We start from the raw sequence: 13,112 nt of genomic DNA, 5'->3' as shown, positions 1-13,112 counted from the left end.
AGTTTGTACAGCACTTTACAACGTTAAGGCAGACAGTACAGTTAAAATACAATTCAATACAGGAGGAATCAGAGGGCCCTGCTCATTAGAGATGTCAAAGGCATTCTCAATGCCCAGAACCACAGTGAAGTCTATTTGGCATGTCATTTTTTGGGGGGGGCGGATACCAGGGTTCCAGCTCCCACTTCCTCCCGGCGCACCGCGGCACCGTCAGGGAGATCACCTCTCCCCCCTCCCTCTCGACAATAATCTGGGACACATCACAGGTCCCAGATGATTGCCGGCCAGACACGGCACGCATACGTGGTGCGTGCCCAGCTGTGAAGCCACAGCCGGGCGCCCACAGTGACTATGCCGGCGCCGCAGAGAGGAGGGGGAGACGAGCGGGGCTTCGTTCCCCCGCATCGCTGGAACCTGGGACAGGTAAGTGTCCGATTATTAATAGTCAGAAGCTGCAGTATTTGTAGCTGCTGACTTTTAATTTTTTTTTTTTTAAGCAGAACTCCGCTTTAGGAAGTGGAAGGTATTTGGTACAGCACAGACCCTTGCTGAATCAGGACATCGCTCCAAACTGGATGAAAGAGCCAGGAGTAAACTGGTCAGAGAGGCTACTCTTACAGGCGTTAGATCTTTAACTTGTTATAGGTTGCACTGAATAAATACAGCTACATAAAACAAAAACTGTGTCTGTCTTCATTTCAGGCCACAAAGCAACAAAATTAGATTATTTTAAAGGAGTGATTCTTTTCTATACCCACTGTATATGTATTATAGGAGTTATTTAAACAAAAAAATATACTGCATGTAATATGTAACAGTAATTTAAAGCTGTAACCAACCATTGATTTTTTTTTTTTTTTTTTGATAGAATCGGGAAGGATTTAAAAAGATCTGAGCAAGGGACTAGTCACCAGTATTATCTGTGGTTTAAAGTATAAAACAGAAAAGTCAGTGCTACTACCCATACAACATATAGATAACAGAGCTCCCGGATACTCGATCCACAGTCGCTGGCTGAGTAAAGTAATGTAGGAAAAAATGATATGCACTCCGGTTGTTGCTCTTTAAAAAAAATCTTCATTTTTATTAACAAGCCACAGTGAACAACCGCAGATGAAGACAGTTGATGTGTTTCAGCCTATAAGGCCTAAGTCATTAGGCCTTATTCCCTGTACACACGGTCGGATTTTCAGACGGAAAATGTGCGATCGGTGTTTGTTGTCGGAAATTCCGACCGTGTGTGGGCTCCATCTGACTTTTTCCATCGGATTTTCCGACACAAGAAGTTTGAGAGCAGGTTATAAAATTTTCCAACAACAAAATCTGATTTTTGATTTGTCACATCTGACTAAAAAATTTTAAACTTTTTTTTTGTTTGGTTTGTATTTTTTTCAAGCCTGATCTTGTGTTTTTTTTTTTAACTCCAGAATAGTTTTGGGTGTGTTTTGTGTGTCAAGTTACCCCAACACATTATTATCTTGTATTATTTAATCTCAAGGAGGTTGGTTGGTGTTGGTGTCTCTTGTTAATTTCACATTGTATTTCTGAAATGTTCCTGCCTCCTCACAAACTGTCCTTTTTGAAGGAAAACACACATAGGCGAGTATAATTGAAACAAAAATTCCTTTATTAAGGGGTTCTAACCAAACAAAGAGGGAGGCAACGCTGGAGAAACAGCAGAAATTGGCAAAGCCTTTGTCCCCCAGGGCACACATCAATTATTTTACTGCAAAATTGGTGGCCTGAGGAGTTCTTATCTAAGGGAGTTCAGTCTGGTCCAGAAGTCCAAGAGAATCATGAACAGCAGCAGATTACATCTATGTCCCCAGGCTGTGGTCATACAAGAGCCTGCATCTTTTGTCAGATCAGACTGAACCCAGGTCATCACTCTCGTCTTCCTTCCACGCTTCCTTCCATGCTGTGTCTGTGGTGGTGGAGTTGTGGCAGGAGGAGGAGGAGGATGGTCCAACTCACACAGGTGGGTATTGGGTGTGATTTCGCCCCTCATCCCCTTAGTTAAGGTTTTATAAAGAATGTCCTCACACATGAGGCGTTGGCCCTCCTGCATGTCCTTCAGTTTTGTGGCAGCCATGCAGGCAAAAGGCCTTGCCAAGAAATCTGTAGAAGAATGCTATACCTGACTCCGGCTGGGCTCCTCCACTTCTTCCTGGCTGGAAGTCCCAGGTTGGACATCGGAAGCCTCAGCTGGGGTGGAAGGAAGAGTGGAAGGAAGGGTTGAGAGGGATTCCCTGACTTCAGTCTGGTCTGACAGAAAACAAAGTCTCTCATAGTACCAGAGCCTGGGGACATAAATGTCATCTGCTGCAGCTCCAGATCTCTGGGAATCCTGAACCTTCTTGTGCTCCCTAAGATAAGTGCTCCTCAGGCCACCAATTTTGTCTTTTAAATAGGGGATGGTTGCAGTGGGGACCACCGGCTTCACCAACTCCAGCAGCTTCTCCAGCGCTGCCTGCCTCTTTTGTTTATTATTGTATTGGGGGTGTTTGATCTGCCACAGACAGGGCAGCTCCCTGTATTTGTCTATGAACAGGGGGAGGAAGTTGTGGTCATTGAAGCCATCCATTTTATCTGCAAGACACAACACAAGACAAACCCTAATGTCAGGCTAAAGTCTCCTAATCTTGTCACAATATAGGCCTCAATCTAGAAGCAGTATAGGCCCAATTTTCTATCTTACCTTCATTATCACGATCAGCGCCTCTGATACTCCTTCCTCCACTCACAGATCGTACGTACTATGCATGCGTGTTACGTTTTATATACACTACGCATGCGTGAAACTCCGCCCGCCCCTGACGTTCTTTCTAGTCTATTCCCCACCCCTTCTCGTTTGGCGCAGTGGGGGAAGAGCACATGGCGGAGACACAGCAGGTGCGTGCTAATTACAGCAACGAGGAGGAGGAGGAAAGCCCGGAGCCAGAAATGTCCTGATCCCAGAGGAGACGATTTAAGGCCTCAAATATGTCCTTTGGGGAGATGTTGGAGATGGTCAACATCCTGGAGAGGACCAACTATGATGGGAAGTATGGACCTTACCCCAACCCCAATGTCAGAAAGGCCAAGATCATGGCGAAAGTTGTTAAGAGTCTGCAGAAGAATTTTGGGGTACGACGATCCAAGGATCAACTCAGGAAGCGGTGGTCAGACCTCAAATTAAGGGAGCACGAGCAGTACAGAAGGATCAGGAGAGTGCTGCAAAAAAGTAAGTAGTTGTCCTGTGTTCCTATTATTTTTCTAATGTTCGTGCTGCTGCATGTGCTTTTCTTAACTGTTGTACTTTTTAAAATGGCAACTTTCATGTACATGGGCACATTATTCGTTTGTATGAAACATTGTTCGTTCGGCATAGAAAACACTATGTTTTGGACATATGCATTTGAATACATTTTTGCTAGCCTACTTCTCTTCAAATAATTTTGGTGTCTAGATGGGTTGGTAACTATAATGAAATGCAAACTAGATTCTGTGTAAGGAGAGGACACTCAGCAGCTGATTACACATCTGGACGCTGTAGCACTAGTGTGGGACACCAGAACACCCTCTTTATTCGGGGCCCCACGTAGGTGCTCCAGTGTATACTATAGGGGTGACTCCATCTGTGAAGCTTGTACAAAACAGGTAAGTATTCAAGCTTGACAAAGGACAAAAAAATGTCTTCAGCTCTGCCAAAGCAGACAATTGTACCCCACTTCCAAGTAATGTTTCATATTCCTATTTCTGCCATCAAATACCTGTGTGCTAAGTATACCTATTTTTTTTTTTTTACATAGGGGCTAAAAGACTCGGAGGACACCACTCATGCGAGGAGACCAGGGACCCCCCACCTCAGGAAGAAGGGGAAATCCCCCAAAGCCAACAGGAGGAGGAGGAGGAGGAGGAAGGAGACGTGGTGGAAATTGTCACAACAACAGGTGAGTGTCTGCGACCACAGGCTCAGGTAAGAGATGGATGCCGGCATATTTATAATACATGGTGCATTTTTATGATATATTTTTAGGTGATCGTGATCATTTCACCAGTGAAAGTGCCCAGATCCTAATCGGGGAGATCATGGGTGTAATAGGGACTTGGAAAACATCCAGAAAAACATCAAATGATGTTAAAAACAAAATGAAGAACACCATTGATGTTCTAGGGAGAATTTAAAACCCCTAATGTAGTTGGCATTTTTTCCCAAAATTTTCTTGCACCTTTTACCTATTGTCGAAAAGCCAAATTTTGAAGATGCACACAGTGTGTCAACATGTGCTATCTGCCATCACGGGAGATGAATGTAAGTGTTTTGTGGGTGCAACCCCTTCCTCAATAATAAAGTAGCTAAGAGGAAGGGGTTGCACCCCCAAAACACATCCCTTGATCCCCCGTGATGGCAGCTAGCACATGTTGACATTCTGCAATTTGTGTGCACCTTTAAAATTTGGCTTTTCCAGGGGTGACTTCACCCCATTGGAATGCAATATCAAACACAGTTTATAAATACTCATGTCTGATATTGCCTTCAATTTCTAACAAAGCTGAACTTTGTAAGTTCCAGATTTGTGTATTTCTTGTTGGTTTTAAACATGCCTGTTTTACCTTCAATGGACATTTCTACTTTTATTAATGTGACCCAAAAAATTGTTATACAACAAACGTTGGTTTGTTTTAAAAACCTTTGATAAATGCATGTGATTGTGCTTGTATTAAAAAGATTGATAATCAAGAATGTGTGGATTCTTCTTTAAATGTTTAAAAACTTTTTTGTTGTTAAAATTGTTGGTTTCTGTGACAATGGGGGTTATTTCCTAAGGGCAAATCCACTTTGCACTACAAGTGCAGTTTCAATGCAGTGTCAAGTGCACTTGTAGTGCAAAGTGTCTTTGCCTTTAGTAAATAACACCCAACAATGCTTTCTAATGTTACAGCTAAAAGAAAGACAAGCAGTAAATGTCAGCAAATATTTTAGTAGTTAAAATTTGTTTTTTATTTAAAAAATGTCTCAGACATTGTCTGGCATATCGATGGCCCCCCTACCCGCAAAGTATTCCATGTATCTTATACGGACCTCGCGGGCACTCAGGGGGGGCAAGCCAGGACGGCCAGCTTCAAGCGCCATCAGGGTTGGTTCATTTACATGAATTCCGGATTCAGGCCCAACTGAGCCAGCATAGTTCACAGAATTTCTCCTTAAAAAGTTGTGGAGAACACAGCAAGCCAGGATGATATGATTGAGTTTATACTCCGCCATATGTATGGGTGTAAGAAATAGGCGGAACCGGCTGGCCATTATTCCAAACGTGTTCTCAACCACTCTTCCAGTAATTAAAAACCCTCTGGTCCGGGGTGAGGGTTCTCATAGGGAATGGCCGCATAAGATAGTCCCCCAGCGAAAATGCTTCATCCGCAATGAAGACGAATGGGAGTCCTTCTGCATTGTCCTCTGGAGGTGGCAAGTCCAAGCTGCCATTCTGGAGACGCCTGTAGAACTCCGTCTGGTTGATGACTCCACCATCTGACATCTGGCCATTCTTTCCCACGTCCACATACAGGAACTCGTAAGTAACCGACACCACCGCCAACATCACAATACTATTGAACCCCTTGTAGTTGTAATAGTATAATCCCCGAGTTGGGTGGGGGGACGATGTGGACGTGTTTCCCATCAATTGCCCCTCCGTAGTTAGGAAAGTCCCACCACAGGGCAAAGTGGGAGGCCACAGTCTGCCATTCCTGTGGGTTGGAAGGAAAAACTGTGGAGTCAAACAAGAAAATAAAATTAATCATTTTGCACATAAACATGGAAAGCAGATTAGACACAGACATTCTTGGCCAACATCAGTATAACATTTATTTTAGGGACTATTTAAAGACAAAGGTATGAGGTCCACCTATCAGATCCCCCCCCCCCCTCCCTCATGGGCCATTTTGTGAATTTTACGGGGGGGGGTAGATGTTTTGGACAGGTAACCCTCTCCACTTCATTGAGAGATGAATGCCTAAATAATGTGGATTACTTTGGCCAGCACCTCCTTACTTACTCTATTGGCAGCCCACTGGACAGGTAAGAAGTGTCATAATACAAAAATAAAAATACACACTGTACACATTTTAGCACATTTTTACATTCTGCTGTTACCTAGCAAGATAATAATAGGATACAAAAACTTCAAACAGTACCATTTAAAAGTATTCAGGCAGGCCATTGCACTACATGCTTTGGGGAATTCATCCATAAATCTGACCACAAAAGAGGTGGGTATAGTGTGTATGGGTTTGGCAAAGTCAGCAGATAGATGATTGAGGATAGAGGATTGGTATCAGCTGAGTTAGCAGTTGGAGGGAGGGAGTGTTCCAAATGATTTTGTGAACCAAAAAAAAAAAAAAAAAAAAAAAGCCTCTGGCGCTCTGCCTGAATTTCAAACACACATCACAATTTTTAACATTTTAGGGGGTTTTTAGGGTAAAGCACTACTATGGAGCTGACAAAATACATTGTTAAGTGACTACACGAGGTGAATATAGGCCCAGGAGAGCATGCTGGGGAGGCAAGTGAAGGCAAATATGTATGAAGGACAAAAAAAAAAATTGTTAAAAATCCAGCATGCATGAGGACAAAGGGGACATTCACAGCATATTACAATCATGGTAATTAGGGAATGATCAAACATTATATACAATAAAATGTGATGTTAAAGGATAAATCTTACCTTAATATACTCTTTCTGCAGGACCTGAATGATGGCAGAACAGGTCTCTGGGATAATGATCCCCAGAGCCTGGGGGGAGATGCCTGTCGAGAACGTGAGGTCCTGCAGGCTTCTCTCTGTCGCCAAGTACCACAGGGTGGTGACTAGCCTCTGCTCCGGAGTGATGGCTTGCCTCATGCAGGTATCCTGCCTGCTGATATAGGGGGTCAGCAAAGCCAACAAACAGTGAAATACAGGGTCCGTCATCCTGAGAAAGTTCCTGAAATCATCAGGATTATTCTCACAGATCTCACGGAGCAAAGGCATATGACAGAACTGGTCACGCTGGAGCAACCAATTCTTGGTCCATGAACTCCTCCCCACCCTGTTCATGGACTGGGCTTGTGTCAAGGTAATGTCCCCAACACTAAGCCCTCGCACAGCACGAACTCTACGAGGAGTACGTATACGCAACATGGCTAGAAAACGGTCGGCTGCTCAGAACGATGTAACAGAACACACTGAAGAACAGCAAGGCCTGTGAAGAGCGACCGGAAAATCAGTAACGAACAAGAACACAATGACAAGTCAATTGTACTCGTTGCATGCACTGAAGACCAGATACAAACCCACAGAAACTGAACAGCAGAAAACGATCTGAAAGCCACGAGTCTGAAAAAGCGCGAATCGTTTCTCACCAAACTTTTACTAACACGAGATTAGCAAAAGGAGCCCAAAGGGTGCCGCGCTTGGTTCTGAACTGCCCTTTTATAGTCTCGTCCTACGTGGTGTACGTGACCGCGTTCTTGGCGATCGGAAATTCCAATAACTTTGTGCGACCGTGTGTATGCAAAACAAGTTTGAGTTAACATCCGTCGGAAAAAATCCATGGATTTTGTTGTCGGAATGTCCGATCAATGTCCGATCGTGTGTACGGGGCATTATAGGCTGAAACGCGTCAACTGTCTTCATCATTTTTCCAACATTGTCTTTTGTCTCCCTGTAGCCAAACTTTTCCCATTACTGACTTACCACACCTTGTTCTACACTGTGCCTGTCTGTGGAAGGTGACCATCTTGGTAGAGGCAGGGCTTTACTTCTTTATGTCAGAGCCTCCAGCAAGAGAAACGTGATCAGTGCAGTCAATGCATGATAATATGAGGTATGGGGGGGTCCTGGTACTGTGACATCACTGACCTATTAACAATACAGCAGCCATCATCATTTACGTGAGCTTGGCTGCATACAGCCATTCAATTATATTGGGTGACATTGAACCTGGAAGATTATGGAAATCTTGTGGCGATAAAAAAGTACTACAGGAGATTTATTAAGATTAATGGTAGGCATTGCAGCTACATTTTTTTTGCAGTCTGCTGGGGGTTCCATTTTAATAAAAAAAAAATTGCCTGGAGATGGGCTTTAAGGTTACAGAACTAAGCAATTTATACTGAGCTTATGAAATATACACTATTTTTCCAAAAGTATTGGGACGCCTGCTTTTACACCCACATGAACTTTAATGTGGAAAAAAAGAAAAGAAACTGCCCTAAGATAAGTGTAACCAAAAAATTAACTGTAAAGGATGGAAGCAGCGATTCTCCTGTGTAACATCAAACAGTGAAAAATATGGGAAAAATATAGAACCGCGCTAAATCTGACCACATCCAAATGAACTAAAACACAGTGCTGTGTAAACCCAGAATTAAGTGATAAACCTAAACAAATAAGTATATATCCGTGGTTAGTATAACCATACGGTGCTAACAATTATATTAGAAGCAGTATAAAAAACCCAATATAAATAAAAATTGGAAAAGAGGACCCAATAAGAGAAATTAAATATTGGGAACTAGTGTTCAAACAAAAAAAGTCATAATGTAGCAAATAGTGAGATGTGGCATCCACCCGTGCCAAATCAAAAATAAAGTCCATCCATAAATAAAATCTTGAATCTCTGATGAACGAAATAAAACTGTGTTGAATCCACCACCACTTTAGAAGGAACCACTTCTTACCAGATAGCCATGATCCCCAATTACAGAGGATCAAGGAAAGCATGTAGCATATAGTGTAGATACAGCTTGCCCTGGGGTACATCAGATTCACCTATTAACTTCCGGGTGTTCTCATCGATAATCAAGCCCGTGAATTGCTACCCATGGCATGTAAAAAATGTAAAAGGCTCCAATAGTGTAAAAACCTTAGGTTTATTGAAATATTAAAACAAAGTAAAGCACTTACAATATTGCATCAAATGAGAACGCATGAAGTCCGAACGCCTGAAGTCCGAAGTGCTAGCCGGTGCACGTTCGGAACAGACCCATCCTTCTGGATGCTCAAACAACAACACGAGGTGACGTCAGTGCAGAGCTGATATATAGGTGGTGACAGGTACTCTTTATGGAGGGATTGGTGGTCTAAAAGACCCCCGATCCCTCCTTTGCACTTCAAAGTATTCAGATCGCCGTTTTCGGTGATTCTGAATACTGTATATTTTTTTTAAACTGGCGCCATTGGCAGCCAAGTAAACGGGAAGTGACGTCATGATGCCGCTTCCATGCTTACACGCAGGATGCTGGAACGAAGCCGCTTACGTCACTAGCCACCGGAGGAGGCGGATTGTTGATTGGGCCTCCCGATGGAATGGGAGGCCCCGGTAAGAGCGGCGGGAGGCGGCAGGAGGGGGGGGGGGGGAACGTCCCTCCCGCTCCTCCGGTGTAACAGCCGAGTGGCTTTTAGTCGCATCGGCTGTTATCCCTGGAAAGCTGATCGTCGGCTCTAAAAAAAAACAGTACTGGGATGATGGCATCATCCCGGTATAACCCCCGAAAGCCAAGTACGTACATCTGCATACGCTCGGCGGGAAGGGGGTTATACATTACACGTAAACTGTGCTTGTCTTTCCTGTATCCTAGGCCTAAGATTATTCTTGACTCAAACTTCCCTCCAAATTTGAATTTAAAATGGAATAAGAATCAAAGATTTTTTTGCCATCTGTGTGCCGTTGCAGAGGTTTCCCTAACCTTCTGTCCAGGAAGCAGTGGCATAGCGTGGGGTGGGGGGTGGGCGCAACATTTAGAGGGGAGCAATTAGTCCCGCACCATCCCAGCTGACTACCACCAGCCCTCCTGGTTAATTATAGTCATTTTTGAGGAGCGGCGGCCACCAACATCCCGCTGACAGTTGAATGTAAACAAATGTATTTTATTTTATTAAAAAAGAAAAAAAAAACCTAAAGTAAATCCAGCATCAATCACAATGAACGCCGCCATGACCCCAAAATAACAAAAAAAAAAAAAAAAAAGGGTGGCCCCACCCCTTAGTTTTTTTTAGTGGCAGGAGGCAACATTGCTGTCAGGTGGCAGGAGCTAGCATTGGGTGAGGACTTTTTTACGGGCAGCAGTGGTGGCTTTTATCATAATTGATTTTTTTTATACAGAACTTCAAAAACGGTTTCTGTATTTTTATTGATTTTTTTACATTTTTTTCGTATTTTGAAATTTTGGTTCCCCTCTTAACCACTTACCTACCAAGCCAATGTAAAAATCATCATTTTTTTTGCTAGAAAACTACACCGAACCCCCAAACATATGTCTTCTTCTCAGTGCCTAGGCAGCCTAGACAGTCTAGTTTACACAGGCACTGAGAAGAAGACAGCATGCCACATACTGAATCAGGACGCCTCCAACATATATAGGTTACATTAACCTTAGGACATTTGGATATTTCTCCATCTGTCACTGAGCCCAGATTTCAGGCTCCAACGACATTTTGTCCCATATACCTCGTCCTTCATTTTCTGATGCAGTATATGCACTACATGTTTTTTTAAATAAATTTGTTCATCATTAGAGTCTGGCGCCCTTACAATATTTGATTGGATTCAGTCACCTCTGGGCTTCGTCAACATGGAGTCATTCCAGTGGAATCAATATTTTTGTAAACACATCCAACTCTCATTCCCTGATGAAGGTATCTGAATGTTGAATACTGGAAACGCGTCAGGCTTCAGGGCACACAACTCCTTGGAGAGTATATAGGATGATTTGTATTTGTGCATATTCTTTTTTGTCTTCCATGTGATGCGTTGTATGTACTCGTGTTATGTGTTAATGGCACATGTTTTTTTACATTTTATACTATTAAAAGACATTTTTTTATTATTGAGTTGGTGGTCTGTCAAAGTCCCATCTAGGGGGTTATCTCTTTTTGCTCTAAAGAATGTTTAGGGAGTATTGGACTCCTGGCCCTGCTGTATAAAGTGGTTCATTCCACTGAGCACTAAACCACTACTGGTCCTAGTGTGCCCTGTGCTTGGGGTAAACACATCATTTCAACAGGTAGAATGTAAGACCTCAAAAGCAGGTTGTACCAGCAGCACCCTCCCAGTTGGTGAAGGACATTAGGCAAATTTAGTTGAGCTCCTCTGTAATCAGTGAAACATGCATTGATTGTTTTTGTCTGCTCAGTGTTTCACAGGCTGCTGGTCTGACTATTGCCCCCTTCCTTCTAGATCATTTTAAAATCACAGTGGGAGAAAGAATAGAAATGCAGCCTGAAAATGTATGGGGAGCCCTCAGGCCAGTCTGTAGCCTAGGCCATCTTTATGTAGAGCAACAATTCTTTTTTTCAGATTCTGAGAAAGTTCTTTGCCATGAGGTGCCATGTTGAACTTCCAATGACCAGTATGAGAGAGTGAGAGGGATAACACCAAATTTAACACACCTGCTCCCCATTCACACCTGAGACCTTGTAACACTAATGAGTCACATGACATCGGGGAGGGAAAATGGCTAATTGTGCCCAATTTGGACATTTTCACTTAAGGGTGTACTCACTTTTGTTGCCAGTGGTTTAGACATTGATGGCCGTGTGTTAAGTTATTTTGGAGGGGACAGCAAATTTACACTGTTATACAAACTGTAAACTCACTACTTTACATTGTAGCAAAGTGTCATTTTTTCAGCATTGTCACGTGAAAATAATAAATAATAAAATATTTACAAAACGTGAGGGGTGTACTCACTTTTGTAAGATACTGTACATAACATTACCTATTGTTAAAGGCTGCTCTGTGTACCCCTCGAGTGCTAAACCCTAGATGCACTCTTCAAAAACTGCTTAACTTTAATTAGGAGCTCTTCCATAGCACAGGCCAGCTATGAGTGGAACCAAATTCTGTGCTTTGACAACTACAAAGGACCTCAAAGAATAAGCATGGATAGGGGTCTACGTACTGGCCAAACACTGGCAGTTTTTGAGAGTCCAATCAAGGTTTTGCCACCTGGCTTAAAAGCCACACATATCTGCTCTCCAGCATTCTGAACAATGCTGCCAATGGGCCTAAAATGTGAAACTCTTCTGCTCTCCCACTATGTCATGTATGCTGCCTAACAGACAATGTCAGACCCAGTCACTACCACATGGAATCCATGAAAATTGACTGGCAGTGCAAATACTGACTAGATCAGTTATGCTCAATGTTCGCTGACAATCTTTTTAGGAAGCAGCCATGGGGACTAACAGACAGGGGTTCTGAAGGTCTTCATAGAGAGCCAGTTTGAGAAACAGGTGTAGCAGAATCTCTAACCTCTTCCAGTATAATGAGAACCTTTGAGGCCACAGACCGCTGACATCCTTCAACATGTAGTGGGTTGTGAGGCACAGTGGGTGCAAAGGTGGTAAAAGTCATTGGGCGTCAGACAATTCTTGGATGCAAAAGAGATTTTATTTCTTTTAACAGTCCTTTTATATTTTGCAAGGGAAAAAGGGTTGGGGCCAGGACACCCTTAAGTAGTTGCAATTTCAATAGGAAGACTCTGAGACTTCAATAGGAGGACAGCCGTATAGGGAAAGGACCCAGCAAGGTGCCACTTCTGCATGCGCAGGTTTGCTATCCCCTATGGCTACAGTACTTAACAGTTCCTATTTCAAACATAACAGTTCTCTCAGCTTTACTACAATGTCTACTTGTAGTTCTTCAGCCCCTTAAGCTCCTGGTCTCTCACTGGACCCTCTGATTCACTAACTCTGAATCCCGTGAGCTCCTCAGGGCTTTTGCGGTGGTATCTCCCTCAAGCGTCACCCACAATTCCCTGTTGGGTTCCAAGCTTGGCACTTCGGATACCTTCAAGCTTCACCCCTGCTGACCACCTCGGTCCCTGGCTTGACACACAAGGCTGCTCTGCAAGCGTCACCTCCGCTGGTTGGGTCCCTGACTTGATCAACGCCTGAAGTGTCCGATTCTCCACCGTGCCCGTTCAGTGAGAATACTGCTCCGGTACTTGCTTCAGTTACTCACTGTGGTCCCTGGTAAAGGTGGCTGGTCCCTTAGTGGCGACAGCTTCCCTTCTACCTCCGACCACGACAGGTTCTCCAGTCGGCAGAACCATCTCTTGTGGTTGAACTGCCAGCCGAAGTCCC

The sequence above is a fragment of the Aquarana catesbeiana genome, linkage group LG03, assembly GCF_042186555.1.
Source record: "Aquarana catesbeiana isolate 2022-GZ linkage group LG03, ASM4218655v1, whole genome shotgun sequence".
NCBI classification, from domain to species: domain Eukaryota; kingdom Metazoa; phylum Chordata; class Amphibia; order Anura; family Ranidae; genus Aquarana; species Aquarana catesbeiana.
This window is presented reverse-complemented; position numbering follows the sequence as displayed.